The following is a 17,199-nucleotide window of genomic DNA, read 5'->3' as shown; positions in this document are numbered from 1 at the left end:
TCCCAATATTGATGACCCTACTTTCTATGATGAAGTGTGGCATAAAGTTTATCGGCTACAACCTGCTCCCATAGTTTGTGGGGGTGATTTAAATGTGGTTCTGGACTTGTCCATGGACCGTCACTCTAATGTGGGTCCCACGATTAAGAAGGCAGCGCAAGCTGTAAGGGATGGTATGCAAGAGTTATCTCTCATAGATATTTGGAGACTGCGAAAACCTGGGGTGCGGGAAGGCACGTGTCACTCTTATGCGCGCCACACTTGGTCTCGGCTCGACTATTGGTTGACTTCTGCTGAGGTCAACTCGCTCATCACCAGGGTGTGTCACCTGCCGGGTACCCTATCTGATCACTCCCCATCGCTGTTTCAAATGACCATACCCATGTATACGCCACCGCAATTCCAATGGAGGCTGCAATCCTCTGCATTGCAGGACCAGGTGTTTCGGGAGGGGGTGCGGGGCGCCATTGTTAATTACTTTGACGAGAACGATGGCTCCGTAGATAGTACGGGAACGTTGTGGGAAGCCTTTAAAATAACGATATGAGGTGTATGCATAGGGTTGCAGGCAGGAGTGCTGAAATCACTTAGGGGGTCTATGAAACGTCTGGGGCGTGAGTTGATGGATCTTGAACGCCAATATGAAAGCACGTCAGATGTCGCTACTCTAAAGTTAATTAGAAGTAAGATAACCGAGTACAATGATCTGGCGGACTCAGAAATTAAGCATCTGTCCCGACGCTGGACGGCCAGATATTATGGGGAAGGTGGGCGACCGGGTCTGGCCCTAGCAGACAAACTGAAAGCGACAGGGGCCAAAACTACTGTTGTGCAATCTGTGGTGGAGGGGGACGCTAAGCATTATGATAGTGCAGGTATTCTTGAAGCCTTTGTACGCTACTATACGGCTATGTACAGCAATAGACACACAGCGGATGAGGATGACATAGCGCAATACCTGGAGGACATCGCACTGGTCTGGCTGTCAAAACGACAGCAGAATTTTTTAATGCATCCACTCACGCCGGGCGAAATACGTGATGCGATTCTTGCGCTTCCCAATGGTAAGGCTACGGGTACGGATGGACTCCCAGCTGAGTTTTATAAGGAATATATTGATTTGTTGGTACCGCGGCTGCATGCGATGTTTGATGATGGGTATGAGCAAAAAAAGTTACCGGCCACGCTACGAGAGGCCCTAATTGTAACATTGCTGAAGCCAGGGAAGGAGCCTGATGAATGAGAATCGTATCGACCGTTGTCTCTAATGAACACGGACGTAAAAATTTTAGCGAAAGTCCTGGCGACCCGGTTGCAACTACTATTACCTGTTATGGTGCTCCCAGATCAGTCTGGCTTTGTCCCTGCCCGTTCCACCGCACATAACTTACAAACACTGTTTGCAGTCCTACACCTTCTGGAACCTACTCTACCTGCAGTGGCGGTCCTGCTGGACGCCGCCAAGGCATTTGATTCCATAGCTTGGCGCTACATGCTGGCGGTACTACATCGTCTGGGGGTGCCTTTTATTTTTACCAACTGGGTCAAGCTGTTGTACACGGAACCAATGGCATGTGTGCGCGTAAATGGCAGGACATCTGACACGTTCCCGATTAAACGAGGGACAAGGCAGGGCTGCCCCTTATCGCCACTGCTCTTTGCGGTGGTGTTGGAGCCGCTGGCCTGTATATTGCGGCAGCGCCATGCGCGGGCAGCGTTACGCTTTTATCAGCGGCCATTGGCAGTGTCCATGTACGCAGATGATATGGTTGTATATGTGCGTGAGCCGAGGATATATTTGGAACAGTTTATTAGGGAATATATCAGATTTGAATGGTACTCTGGTTTAGGAATAAACTGGAATAAATCGGTGGTGGTCTCTTTGACGACCTGCACAACGCAGTTTGAACTGGGGTTCCCATTGCAATGGAGTGAGGAACCGGTTAAATATCTAGGTGTGTGGGTGCACAAGGACCCGCAGAGGATTATTTCTGCGAATTATGGCACTGCGATCACCAGACTTGAGGAACAGATCCATAGATGGATACGCCTACCGTTGTCGTTTGCTGACAGGGTGGCTCTGCTTAAGATGGTGGTTCTCCCCAAATTTTTATACCTATTTAGCACCATACCCATCATATTGAGATCACATTTTTTTCATATGCTTCGTGGATTACTGCTTACGCTAGTTTGGGGGGGAAGGAAGCCGCGTGTTGCGTGGGACGTTCTGACACTGCCTTATGAGTCGGGAGGCTTTAGAGTGCCTGATATGCAACTGTACTACCTGTGCGCGCAAGCACAGTATGCCTATTATTGGCTACACGCACCACCGTACACGCCGCATGTGGCTGTGGAGGCGGCGGCGGTGAAACCGCTTCCACTACAAGCGATGATTGTCAATGACACTACAGTGTTTGAAAAAGATGAAATTGATACAGTACAATGTACGGCACATGCTTGGAGGGAACTTGGAAAGCGTGCCCGGAAGTTGCCGCTGTATGCTCCGGCGATGCCGCTTCCACATCACGGGAAAATCTCGGTGACAACTGAAGCGGGCTCCTTGAAGGTTTTGCAGAAGGTGGGGGCATGCACTATGGGGGATGTATATCCTAATGGCAAATTTATTGCCCTTAACGTCTTTGTGGGGGATGAGGACAGTACTTCTATGGTGACATTTGTATACAGCAGACTGAGAGCTGCACTCGTGGTGCTGTATTCTCGCTTCCCTGAGGAGCCCCCTACTCTAACGGCTTTACAGCTGCTGTATACGTCGCAACTTAGAGCTAAATTGGTTACCCGAATGTACAATGCCTCGCAGGCTGATGAGGCTGCTATCGCTCTGGGTCCCATGAATAGGTGGAATGATATCCTACCACAGAAGCTTACTGAAGACGAATGGGTAGCATGTTGTAGGCTTACCGGGCAGCTTACAGCCAATGGTAACCTGCGGCTGATCCACTACAAATACATTCATCAAGTGTATTATACACCAGTACAACTCCATAAATATGGGCTCAGGGACTCGTCTTGTTGTAGGCGGTGTGGTGCTGATATGGCTGATTTTTGCCACCTGTCATGGACCTGTCCGCAGGTCTCTGTTTACTGGGGTAAGGTTACGGGGGCGGTGGCGGAAATGGTGGGCGAACCTCTGGCATGTACTATGAATATCTGCCTTCTTGGGGATGTGTCGCAGCTCAAACGTAGTAATCGTAAATTAGCGGCCTTGGCGCTGCTGTTGGCTAAACGTAGGGTCTCAATCCATTGGGATGGTAGGCCGGCGCCACAAGTAGCACATTGGCTCAGAGATATAGCATATTGTCGGGACCAGCTTTTATGTTATTGGGAGGACCTACCGCAGGCTTCTAGGCCACAAGACATTTGGGGTCCTTTCACAGCTTACCTGCTAGCTCACTCCACTGATGAATAGTACTGATTAAGTGCTTACTGACCTTGATATATGTCATCTTATTCGGCTGTCCATTGTTACGATGTACTTGACATGATTGATATTGTAATAACTTCATGCTCTGTATTCTGCATTATGACAACGATAATGACAATGCGCTGTTATGTATTTCCTTTTTATGTGAAAAATTCATAAATAAACAAAAAAAAAAAAAAAGATTTGCTTACGGTTTTGTTTATTACAGAGGTCCTGCCCTCCCCTTTCGTTCCACCCGGTCGAGGTAGGCATTTAGGTGTACTAATTCGAGTTTTAAGGGCTGTATTCTGAATTATGGTGGCCTGTGGTATGCACCGGCTAATTCCATTGCAGACTGTACAGTTAGGTGGGGGTTTTGTTTTACCCATGACCTTGTGTTAGGTGGTAGGGCTTCAAGATATTGTTCTAAATATATTTTCTCAGTAACCTCCTCTATAGAGGTAGAGGAAGGTTGGAGCCTCAGCTGTCTTTGTCTTAGTCTGAGAGCAGTAGGGTTAGGAACCTGGCTTGCAATATGGTACATGCAGTGTTTAATTTGCAAACAAATAAGTGCTGGGCTCAAATTGTTTTAAGAAAACTATCACTGGTGCTAAATGTCAGAGTTGCTGAATACCAAGAATGTCTACTCTTTATTTCATTCCTCTTTCAACCACCAATATATTCTCCATGTCCCTATATTGCACCCTTGTATTTCACTTCATTTTTGCTTTGTCTCTTTGGCACTGTTTTTTATTCTTTCAATTTCTCCTTCTTTACTCCTTAGAATAAAGGAGGGATCTTTTGGGTATACCCTGATGAATTTTTAAAACAAATGGATCTCTCTATCTGTACAGAAAACAACAATTTGTAACAAACTCCCTACAGTGGATGAGTCCATCTGAGCAGTGTTATCCTACTCAAATGAGTAGAAGGCACCTATGATTTTTTGTTTAAATGTTTTAATTGGCTTTTACAATTTTAATCATGCAGTACAGCACCAGATCGACAACAACGCATGCCAAGGGCAGATACAATAGCATATCAGGTGTAGAGCGTTCAGAGAGGATAATACATGCGTGAAATTACCAACATATGAGATTGGAGACAAAATCAGCATCATTAAGGCACTAGAACGTTGACACCAATGTATACTTTACCAATTAGTTGAGTTTATTATTGCCGATCTGTGCGCGTTGCCGTGCATTACCAAACATTGGATTGAGGGTACAACAAAATGAGGACAAATAACTCTACAAAGGGGGGGGGGGGTAACTACCCGTGTCCGAAGGCCTCAATGTGTTATAGCAGTTGAACGACTGCTTGCAGCATGTAGTAGGAGCCTGCGATACACCTAGCTGGGTAGAGAGTAAGGGACACCGTCCCAACTGGGGCATCGGAATGGTGACAACCATACTGTGAAGGGGAAGACAACACCGGAGAGCGTATTGGAGGTTTTAGAAACTTTATTGCTTTATGCACACGTTTTCTTATGGGGGTGGGTCGGTAATAAGGTAGGGGAGTCTCTGTGGCCCGTTCTCGGGGTTCCTTCCTTCCCGCCGTGATCCTTCCTCTCCCGGGTCCTGGTCCAATACGGGCCGGCTTGGTCGTCTGAGGGTAGCTTATCGCCCAGGATCTCGGAAAACACAAAAAGAACCAGAGGTGAGTTCTCTGTCTTTCCTTGATAGTGATAGGGAAGGGGGTGAGGGAACACTCTGTGCACAAGGGGTCAAGAAGCATGTGACTGGGTGCTCAGGGAGGGTTGTGATCGGGATTTTCACCAGCACAGCAACTGTAAGTGCCCAGACATCCCCTTATTCCCCCCCCTTTATGGACGCCCACCCTTTCTCCCCACCCAGCCCGTGAATCGCTTGCTTGCCTGCGAGAGCCACGCTCCTCCGGGAATGTGGCTGGGCGGCTCACGGTGTCGTTGGCCTCCTGGCTCTCGTAACTCGTAGACTCCTTCCTCTCGTGGTCTCATCCTCCCACCTTCTCTCATCCGTCTGGCGTCCAACCCCACGTCCTCGCTCTCCGCTCTGCTGTCCGAGGCTCCCTCCTCTTTCTCTGCTCCCCGTCCAGAATCTCTTTCTCACTCTTCGTTCCGTCGTCCTCCTCTCCTTCTATGGTGTCCACGCACACCGGCGGTAGCGCACTTCCTGGTATATCAACCCCGCCTTCTTCTTCGTCACTGCTGTGGGCGGGGCTGTAGGTGAACCCTTTCCAGTTAAAGGAACGGTGTCCAGTTTCTTCCTGCATGAAGGGGGACTGCACTCCCGAGGGGATCCACTCAGTCTGCTGATGGGATAAAAGAGGGGACAGCGTGTCGATCACCTTGGATGACCTGCCGGTTGCTTTCTCGTTCGGCTTCGCCCTATTACACACCTCCCCCCTAGGAATCTCCCGATTGGGGAGACGATTGCGAGAGAGGTAATCTGCACTTTTGTTCTCCGAGCCTTTCCTATGCTGTACTGTAAATGAGAATGGCTGGAGGGAGATGAACCAACGCATCACACTCGGATTCAGGGAGATGTTGTGGCTCATCCACTGCAAGGGAGCGTGATCGGTGAAAAGGGTGAAGGGACGGCCCTCAAGATAATACCTCAGCTTGTCGACAGCCCATTTTATCGCCAAGCACTCTTTTTCAACCGTGGGGTATTTCAACTCTCGTGGGAACAACTTTCTGCTGATGTATAAGATGGGATCGTCGGTACCTTCCAGGTTTTGTTGGGAGAGGACAGCCCCGATGCCATAGTCAGAGGCATCGGTGTGAAGAACGAACGGGCGGGAAAAGTCAGGTGAGGACAATACGGGACTGGTGGTGATCACTCGCTTCAAGGCATTAAATGCTTTCCACATAGCGGGGGAGGGCGTTAGTAGGGTCTGGGACCTCACGTCTTGTTTGAGTGTGTCCGTAAGGGGGGGTAGCTATCTCTGAAAACTGGGGAATGAAGCGACGGTAATACCCTATCAATCCTAAAAATCCTCTCATTTCTTTCTTAGTTCTGGGAAATGGGGTTTCCGCTATCGCCCTGACTTTTTCTATTTGGGGCTCTATCATGCCGTGTCCCAACACGTACCCTAGGTATCTCACCTTGTGATATCCCACCCGGGATTTTTTTGCGTTCACGTGTAATCCCACCCGTTGTAGGGCCTCTAAAATGGTTCGGAGATGGTGTAAATGTAGTTCCCAGTCGGTGCTAAAAATCACGATATCATCGAGATAGGCGGATGAAAACGACTGGTAGTCACCGAGCACGGTATTCATAAGGCACTGGAATGTTGCGGGGGCTCCGTGTAAGCCGAAGGGCAATACCGTAAACTCGTATAGTCCGTCCGGGGTGGCGAAGGCGGTTTTCTTTCTTTCTGTCTTCTTCGCGTAAGGGTACCTGCCAGTACCCTTTGGTTAGGTCTAAGGTAGTGATGAACTTGGCGTCTCCCAACTTCTCGATCAGCTCATCAATACGTGGGATGGGGTAGGCGTCGAACAAGGAGATTTCATTCAGGGCTCTGAAATCCATACAAAATCTCGTACTCCTGTCCGGTTTTGGTACCATGACGATGGGGGAGGACCACTCACTCCTCGAGGGCCTTATCACCCCCAGTTTCAGCATGGTCTCCACTTCTTTTTGTATGGCTGATCTCCTGGCTGCTGGTATGCGGTAGGGGCGCTGTTTAATGACCCGGCCTGGTGCGGTTTCAATGCGGTGTTCGGTCAAGGAGGTTTTGCCCGGCTGATCCGAAAAGAGGGCGGCGAAGGGCAATAAGGCATTTCGGAGGTCCTCTTTCTCCGGATCCGTAAGGTCGTCATTCACCACTAGCTCAGTCAGAGTGGAGAGAGAAGGGGCAAGCATCGATAGGGTCAGGTTGGCCGGCTTTGGTGGGGGTCCTATCCATTTTTTCAGCAAGTTGATGTGATAGGTTTGTTGCTTCCGGGCGGTAACTTGGAGCTGATAGCTGGTTTTCCCTATAGTCCTCACCACTTTATATGGCCCCTTCCATTCCGCTTGGAACTTCTTGGTGGATGAGGGAAGGAGGACCAGAGCCCAATCACCGATGTCTAATCGTCTCCACTTCTTGCCTTTGTCATAATAGGCTTTCTGGGTCTTCTGGTTTTTCTCCAGATTGGAGTAGGATAAATCTCTCAGTTTTCCTATTTTGGACTTTAGGGCTTTCGTATATTCGAGCATCCCCCTTTCCTGTTCGCCTTCTTCCTTCTCCCAGGCCTCTTTGGTCATGTCCAGGAGCGTCCGTGGTTGTCGTCCGTACAGCATCTCGAATGAGGAGCATCCGAGACTCCTCTGTCTTTGTCCCCTTATGACGTATAGGGCCAAGGGGAGGAGTTGATCCCATTCTTTTCCGTTCACCGTCAGCATTTTCTTTTATGTGGCTTTCAGCGTCCCGTTATACCTCTCCACCAGGCTGTCGGTTTGAGGATGGTAGACTGCCGTACGGATCTGCCTTAGCTGAAGAAGCCCACACACCTCTTTCATCAAGCGGGATATGAACGGAGTCCCTTGATCCGTTAGGATCTCTTTGGGGAACCCTACTCTGGAAAAGAGTTCCAAGAAGCACTCTGCAATGAGATGGGATGTAGGGGATTTTAAGGTCTTCCCATTCACCTGTACACTTACATGGAATGAACTCCCCAACTCGGCGGTATAGAGGATCGATCTGGGGACGTAGCCGACCTCCATGGGCTCCTCCGCCGTTTTCCGTTGTGGGCATAGTCGGGCGATGTGGCCCCAGGCCCCGCACTCAAAGCACTGGGGACCTCTGAACGTTGGCACTGATGGCCGCGGAGAGGGAATCTTTGAGGGTTCTGGGCGGTTTTTACGATCGTATTGGGTTCCAACGGGGCGGTTTGGCTTCTCGGGTTGCCATGCCGGTTGTTTAGGCTGGGCCCGAGCATAGGTGGCAGCCATTTCCATGGCTTGTCCGGTGGTGAGACGAGGGTGTTGGCGCAACCATTTTTGGGTATTATAGGGTAAGGCTTCCAAAAACTGTTCTAGATATATCCGGTCCATTATGTCTTCTTTGGTACTAGTGGCTGGTGTCAGCCATTTATCGGCGGCCATTTTCAGTCTGAAGAACAGCGTTTTAGGGTTCTCCCCCGTTGTGCCTCGTTCTTTCCGAAACCTTAATCTATATGCCTCGGCGTCTAGTCCTAGGTGGTCGAGGATCACCTTCTTGATCTCGGCGTAGGGAGTCACTCCTCCCGGATTGGCCACCTGATAAGCTGCTTGGGCCTCCCCTGTAAGCAAAGGGGCCAAAAAGAATGGCCACTTCTCCCGTGGCCAATTGCAAGCCTGGGCAACACGCTCAAAATTGAGGAGAAACGCATCTGGGTCCTCCCCGGCCGTGTATTTCTGGAGGGAGATCCCGGATGGTCCCGGGGTAGGCATGCAAGATTCCTGTGGTGTCGGGACCCCCTGTGTCCGTAACGTTTCGTGTAAGCCCTCCAATTGGGCAGTCTCCGTTGTTTTGAATGTCTCTCTATCGGCTTGGGCGGACGTCAATTGCTGTTCCACGACCCAGCTCAGTTGGTCCTGGCCCTTCACCAGGTGCTGAATAAGCGAGTCCATCATTGGGGTACAGATGGCTAGTGTTCCAGCATTCTCCACCAGTTGTGAAGGGGAAGATAACACCGGAGAGCGTATTGGAGGTTTTAGAGTCTTTATTGCTTTATGAACACGTTTTCTTATGGGGGTGGGTCGGTAATAAGGCAGGGGAGTCTCTGTGGCCCGTTCTTGGGGTTCCTTCCTTCCCGCCGTGATCCTTCCTGTCCCGGGTCCTGGTCCAATACGGGCCGGCTTGGTCGTCTGAGGGTAGCTTATCGCCCAGGATCTCGGAAAACACAAAAAGAACCAGAGGTGAGTTCTCTGTCTTTCCTTGATAGTGATAGGGAAGGGGGTGAGGGAACACTCTGTGCACAAGGGGTCAAGAAGCGTGTGACTGGGTGCTCAGGGAGGGTTGTGATCGGGATTTTCACCAGCACAGCAACTGTAAGTGCCCAGACGTCCCCTTATCCCCCGCCTTTATGGACGCCCACCCTTTCTCCCCACCCAGCCCGTGAAGCGCTCGCGTACCTGCGAGAGCCACGCTCCTCCGGGAACGTGGCTGGGCGGCTCACGGTGTTGTTGGCCTCCTGGCTCTCGTAACTCGTAGACTCCTTCCTCTCGTAGTCTCGTCCTCCGACCTTCTCTCCTCCGTCCGGCGTCCAGCCCCGCGTCCTCGCTCTCCGCTCTGCTGTCCGAGGCTCCCTCCTCTTTCTCTGCTCCCCTGTCCAGAATCCCTTTCTCACTCTTCGTTCCGTCGTCCTCCTCTCCTTCTCTGGTGTCCACGCACACTGGCGGTAGCGCACTTCCTGGTATATCAACCCCGCCTTCTTCTTCATCACTGCTGTGGGCGGGACTGTAGGCGAACCCTTTCCAGTTAAAGGAACGGTGTCCAGTTTCTTCCTGCATGAAGGGGGACTGCGCTCCCGAGGGGATCCACTCAGTCTGCTGATGGGAAAAAAGAGGGGACAGCGTGTCGATCACCTTGGATGACCTGCCGGTTGTTTTCTCCTTCGGCTTCGCCCTATTACACATACGTAGCATCAAAACTAATTAAGCATCTGGCTCTTCCTGCGTGTGCTCAACTAGTGCATCTAACGTCTGCAATGTGCTTACGATGGCCCCGCAGTCAATGGCTAGAGGGATCTTTCGAAGTCCCAGCAGGTCCTCCCTATGCAGAGCTGCACATTCTGCTTTCGCCCAGTTGAATAAGGAGCGGCACCAGGCCAATGCATGTGGCACCACTGATGTCTTCCATCTTTTAGTAACCAGGCGTTTCGTTGTGATCTAACCTAGATCTAAGAATTGTTTTCTGCCCCTCTTAAAGAGGTGTAATATATACAACTCCCACTGAAAAGGCATATCGCGCTTGGTGCAGCGGGCTAAAGTGTTTTCTATATCAGACTAGTCACCCTCCCAGGGAGGGGAAATGCCAGAGCATGTGTAACAAATCTGCATCTAACAGACGGCATCTGGGGCATTCAGAGTCAGCGCAGTGGAAGTATTTATTAATCTGGGAAGGGAAGAGATATGTACGGTGGAGAATGAAATATTATATCTGCCGAAAGTGCTGGTTACCAGGGACTTGCGTCGGGCTCTCCAGCATCGCCACCCATTCCCTCTCTGACTGGGCCCGCCCCAGGTCCGCTTCCCAGTGCGGTCTCAGAGAGGTCAGTGGGATCACTGTGTGCTGACAGAGGCAAACCAGCGTATCAGGTATCTCCCCGAGCCCAATATATGTAAATATTGCATTAAGAGATGTGTGGAAGGTTCCAAAGTCCCACCTAGATGACAGTGAAGTTATGAGCACCCAGTACAATAGGAAATGCCCCAATGGAAGTCCCTCTTCGAGATAAGCTCCTCATATGAGATTAAAGCACCGTCCCTAAAGAGGTCCCCTGTGTCATGGATATCCGCCGCTTCCCATCCACACAATTCCGCTGCTGTCACAGGTGAACCACCCCTCGGTGTCCCAAGGAGAGGAATAGTCAGGGCATACGGCGTGGTATTACGAGTGATGTGGAGGCTTCTGTGGTAACATTTGTAGGCTATAGACAGCAGTAGGGAGTCCGCTTTCCTGGGCTTTGCACAGTGGTGAAACATGTGGAGTAGAGTGTGAAGTGCTATTTGTGGTTGGAGCGTGGCTGTGTCTGACAAATATTGTGAAGCTAACCATCTGGCCACCCATTGCAACTGTGCAGCTAAGTAATAGTGCTCGAAGTTGGGTACAGCGAGCCCACCCTGACCTGCTAGCAAGTAAAGTTCCTAATAGAGACCCTATGCCTAGATGTTCCCTAGATAAAGTCCCTGACCATTGCTTCAAGCTTGTTGAAGTAGGGGGGGAATGTAAAGCGGCAGGGTGACTAAATAGTAAAGAAGGCGAGGGAGCATTACCATCTTCATAAGTGCCACTCTACCTGAGATGGACAGCTGAAGTGTTTTACAGAATGTCATCTGCGAGGAAATAGAGGAGGTGGCTCTGGTGACATTCTCATCAAACAAGTCAGCTTTAGTGTGATAAATGGGAACACCTAAGTAACGGAAGGCAACTGTGCACCACGTCACTTGAACCTCCCCCAGCGTATATCCCGGGTCTGGGGTGGACGTCGAGAACAGAAAGAGAATGGATTTTGCAGCATTGACCCTCAGCCCTGAAATCCTTGTGAAGTGGGACAGTGCCAAGTCTAGCGAGGAGGGGATAGAGTGAAGGTGGTGAGCATACAGCAAGTGTCCTCCGCATATAAAGAAATGGTATGCGTACAATCCCCCAGAGGGATACCCATGTCCACCCGGGCCCAAATGAACTCCGCCAGTGGTTCAACCACTAGGGAGAAAAGAAGAGGGGAGAGAGGGCAGCCCTGACTAGTCCCCCGACTCACCCGGATAGAATCCGAGATGTAGGGCCCAGTTTTTACTCGGATCGTCTATAGAGTAACCGGACCATGCTGAGGAATGAGGGGCCTATGCCGAACCTTGGCAGTACTGCAAACAGATAGTCCCTCTCAAGGGAATCGAACGCCTTCTCAAGGTCAAGCACTAGGCAGCCTGAGCGTAGCCAGCCCAATGGGGCGTATTCTGCCACCCTAAAATAGCGGTGTAGGTTGAGCGAAGTATTCCGAGCTGGGACAAAGCCATTTTGAACAGTGTGTACCAGGGAGGGTACACAGGGGGCAAGCCGGTTAGCGAGGACTTTTGCCAGGAATTTTATAGTCTATGTTCTGATGGATACATCTGCCAGTGGATTCCTCACCTTGTGAATATCCCCTGCACCAGCATTCCATGGAACTTTTTTCCCCAGCTCTCTACGCCGACGTGGACGACGCCATAATGCATCGGCTCCGCTCGCGACTCCGTATGACGCCACCGGAGCCATAAGAGAGCCACGTCGGCGTGATGACGTCAGTTCCCTTTTTTCCACGCCGTCTCCTGCTACTTTGTAGTCGTGTAGTGAGTTACTGTTGGTAAATTTGCCATGTCCTCGACTAGGAAGTCAGGTTTCAAACCTTGTAGGGAATGTGGGGGCCACATGTCGATGACAGACCCCCATGAAGATTGTTTGTGTGGTGCCTTTCTTCTGACCACGACGTGGAGGACTGTTCCAGCGGCAGAAGGATGAATCCCAAGGCCTTGAAGGAGAGAGAGGCGAAGCTCTTCATGGCCAAGGCTAAGAAGGAGAAGAGAGGTAGGAAGGAGAGATCGAGGCCGGAGTCGTCGACTTCGCATTCTTCGAAGTCGAAGAAACACCATAAGAAAAGGAAGCATTCCTCTCGGCAAGAGCAAGGCGTCGAGATCGACTTCGCCTCGACGTCGAAGTAAGGATGTGTCTCCTTCTCCATCTCCTAGGAAGTCTCCAGAGAGATCACCTTTGCCTAAGCGGAATCCGGCGCGGTCCCCGGCGCAGTCCCCGGCGCAGTCACCGGCGCAGTCACCGGTGCCAGTGGAGTCTTCTGCCTCTGAGGTCGAGCAAGAACAGGAAAGGGAGCCTTCTCCAGAGCCGGCTGATCCTGTGGCTCCTGTCGAGGACCTTTCGGCTCCAGTTCCAGGTACTCCTCAGCCGGATCCGGGATCCTTCCCTTATCCGCAGTTCCCGACTCCGGGTGCGGATTCGACGCATTTTCTAAATGCTATGTATGGGATTTTTCATCGGGCTGCCTTACCATCCGGCGCACCTTCTGGTCCCGTGGGTCCAATGGCGTACACTTTGGGAGTACCGCAGCACAGCATTATGCTCAGGCCCCGTTTATGCCCTTTCTGCCGATGGCGCCTTCGTGGCAGTTTCCGGCACCGTCTGGGGATCCATCTCGGCTTCGATTGGATCGACCTTCTTCGGAGCCTTCCTCGACGCCGTTGCTGACTCCCTCGGCTCCGCGTCCGGCGCCGTCGACTCCGACTCCGGCGCCGCTGACTCCGACACCTCCGGCTCCACGTTCGGTTCCACCGACTCCGCGTACGGCGCCGCCGGCGCCGGTTCCTCGGATCCGCTCAAGGAGAGAGGCCCAGAGAGTCTTGGAAGAGGAGCGTTATAGGGAGGAAGTGGAAGAAGGTGAGGTGGATACATCTTCTGACGACTTTGAAGGGATTCAAGAGGCTAGTGGTCTTGATACAACTCCGGAGTGGGAGCATTCTTCTACTAGATCCTCTCCACCGCAGGAGCTGGCTCCTTATCATCTAGTAATAAAGAAGGATGCAGAGTTGCTGGACTTGCAGTTGCCCTCTGCTGAGTATAAACCTAATCTTCTGACGGAGGTACTACATTCACCTACCTCGACCAGTGAACCCTTGTTACCTTTTAATGAGGCTATCTTGGAGCCAGTTATGGACGTCTGGCGTAAGCCACTCTCTTCGCCGGCAGTCTCCAGACAGGTGGCAAGGAGATATAGGGTGGCTCCTGGGGATCCAGGTTTTCTATCTTCCTCCTGCGGATAGGGAGTCTAAAAATGCTGATCAGGCGGCTAAAAAGGCCTTTTCTTCAGGGAGCATGGCGCTTAAATCCACTAATGCCACCTGTTTACTAGGGCGCTATGTTCATGCTCTTATGGACTCAATGAAATCTTTGGCCCCTAAGTTGCCAGAAGGGGATAAGGCGTCTTTTATGGAAGTGGTCACTGACAATCAGGCTGCTGCAAGGCAGGTGATTCAGTCGGGACTGGATACGGCTGATTCCATGGCAAGGATAATGGGGTCGTCGATAGCCACTAGGAGGCAAGCGTGGCTTCGTTCCTCTGGCTTTTCTACAGATGTTCAGGCCACTTTGGTGGATTTGCCCTTTGACGGACAAAAACTCTTTGGCGAGAAGGCTGATTCCGCCTTGCAAATATTTATAGAGAGCAGGGTAACGGCAAAATCTTTAGGTTTGCAGGCTCCTGCTAAAGGATTTGGTTTTAAAAAATTCAGAGGCTTTGGCAGATCTTCATTTCGCTCTTTCTGGCAGCCTCAGCAGCAGCAGCAACAGCAGCAGCAGAATCCCCTCTATAGGTCGTATAGAGGAAGACAAAGAGGACGGAGGGGTTCTGGCCGCAACCCATCTTCATCTTCTGCCTCCTCTGCTCCCAATGAAGCATCAGGGAAGAAGCCCTAGATCCCCCATCCTGGATCATGCAAGACCTGTGGGGGGTCGGGTGTCCCACTTTCTGCGAGGTTGGAAATCTGTTACAACCGACCTTTGGGTTTTGAACCTCGTGGAGACTGGGTACGCCCTTCCCTTTCGGGAGTTTCCTCCCCCTTACCCTCCTTGCCAGGGTTACTGCTCGGAAGACCATCTGCTTCTTCTGCAGAAGGAGGCTCTAGCTTTGCTTCAAAAAGGTGCGATAGAGGTGGTTTTGGAGCAGGAAAGGGGTCAGGGATGCTACTCCCGGTATTTCCTGATTCCCAAGAAGGACGGCAGATTGCGTCCGATTCTGGACCTCAGAGTCTTGACTTTTTACCTGAAACAGGAGAAATTCATGATGCTGACCCTTGCTCAGGTTCTTTACGCGTTGCAGCAAAGAGACTGGAGGGTGTCGCTCGACTTGCAGGACGCGTACTTCCATGTTCCAATCCTGAAGTCGCACAGGAAGTATCTCCGTTTTACGGTTGGGTCGCAACATTACCAGTTTGCGGTCCTAACGTTTGGTCTTACTACTGCACCTCGAGTCTTCACGAAGGTGATGGCAGTGGTGGCTGCTCATCTCAGGAGGTTGGGGATTCCGGTTTTCCCCTACCTGGACGACTGGCTTCTGAAGGCAGAGTCCCCAGAGATGGTGCAGAATCATCTGCAGGTAACATCTCAGCTGTTATTCGACTTGGGTTTTTCGATCAATGTACCCAAATCTCACCTGGTGCCCTCTCAACGCAACCTGTTCATAGGGGCGGTACTGGACACTACTGTGTGTCGAGCATTTCCTCCTCCTCAAAGAATTCTCAACATTCAGGAAAGGGTCCCTTTATTCCGCAATGGAGCGGTTGTTCCAGTTCTGAAGGTCCATCGCCAGCTCGGTCTGTTCGCCTCCTGCATTCTGTTGGTCAACCATGCACGCTGGCACATGAGGGCGCTCCAGTGGTACCTCCGCAGGCAGTGGTATCAGCACAACGGAGATCTCAGGGAGTCGATCAGGATCTCCAGAGAAGCTGCAGCAGATCTATCTTGGTGGAGCGTGGAGGGAAATCTGTCTCAAGGAAAGCCTTTCCATCTACCTCCATCGGTGGCCACAGTGATAATGGATGCCTCCACCCTGGGGTGGGGCGCTCATCTGGGGGTTCTGGAGATCAAGGGTCTTTGGTCTCCAGAGGGAAAGTTGCTTCACATCAAGCTTCTGGAATTGCGGGCGATTCGTTTGCCACTCAAGGCCTTCCTCCCTTCCCTTCGCGGTCAGTCTGTTCAAGTCCTTACGGACAACCCTACCGCGATGTGGTATGTCAACAAGCAGGGAGGAGTGGGGTCGCAGTTCTCCGCCGACCACGAGTGGAGGCTCCATCCCGGGGTGTCTCCTCACATCTTTCGGACATGGGGAACCCCTCGGGTGGACCTGTTCGCCACCCGCGAGAACGCGCACTGCTCGTCATTATGCAGTCTCCAGTTTCTGATGCAGGGGGCGTTGGGGGACGCGTTTCAGTTGAGTTGGGGCTCACGACTCCTTTACACATTTCCTCCAATACCCTTGGTTCCTCGGGTTCTGAGGAAGATTCGCCAAGACCGGGCCCAAGTTATTTTGGTTGCCCCGGATTGGCCAAGAAGGGTGTGGTATACAGATCTTCCCCACCTCTCCTCGTGCCCTCCGCTCCGTCTCCCTCTTAGGGCAGACCTCCTCTCGCAGTCGGAGGGGCATGTTCTACACCTCCACCTCCAGAGCTTACACCTTCATGCCTGGAGATTGAACGGGGCAACCTGAATTCCTTCTCTCTCCCGCCAGATGTGGTGGATGTTATTTTATCGGCCAGGCGACACTCCACCAAGTCCATTTACTCATCCATTGACCCTTTAAAAGCCCATCTTTCTGATGTGCTTCAGTTTGCTCTTTCCTTGGCTCAGCAGGGCTGTGCTGTGGCCACGGTCAAGGGCTATCTATCGGCCTTATCGGCTTTTCTATGTCTTCCTGATCAACCGTCATTATTTAAATCTCCGATTGTACTAAGGTTTATCAAAGGCCTTACAAAAAAGTTTCCTCCTACTCCTTTTGTAATGCCACAGTGGGACCTTAATCTTGTCCTAACTTTTCTGATGGGGTCCCCGTTTGAGCCTCTTCATAGTTGTCCTCTGAGGCTGTTGTCCTTTAAGACGGTCTTTCTTGTAGCCATAACCTCGGCAAGGAGGGTGAGTGAGCTTCAAGCTCTTAGTTCTAAACCCCCTTTTTTAACATTACATGCTGAAAGGATGGTTCTTAGGACCAGGGCTGCTTTCATGCCTAAAGTGGTTACTCCGTTTCATTTGGGGCAGTCTATTACTCTCTCTGTTTTTTATCCACCTCCTCATCCTTCCAAAGAGGAGGAAAGGCTTCATCGTCTGGACCCAAAAAGAGCTGTCAGCTTTTACTTGGATAGAACGAAGGACTTTCGTCTGGACGATCAGCTCTTCGTGGGTTATGTTGGACATTCTAAAGGAAGAGCGGTGCACAAGCGCACTTTATCGAGATGGATCATCCTTGCCATCAAGATCTGCTATGCCCTGGCTGGTAAGGTTCCTCCTGAGGGTGTTAGAGCTCATTCAACTAGAGCTAAATCATCTACATCTGCTTTGGCCAGGGGTGTTCC

The sequence above is a fragment of the Triturus cristatus genome, chromosome 8 (assembly GCF_964204655.1).
Source record: "Triturus cristatus chromosome 8, aTriCri1.1, whole genome shotgun sequence".
In the NCBI taxonomy this organism is placed as follows: domain Eukaryota; kingdom Metazoa; phylum Chordata; class Amphibia; order Caudata; family Salamandridae; genus Triturus; species Triturus cristatus.
Note: the sequence above shows the minus strand (reverse complement) of the source record.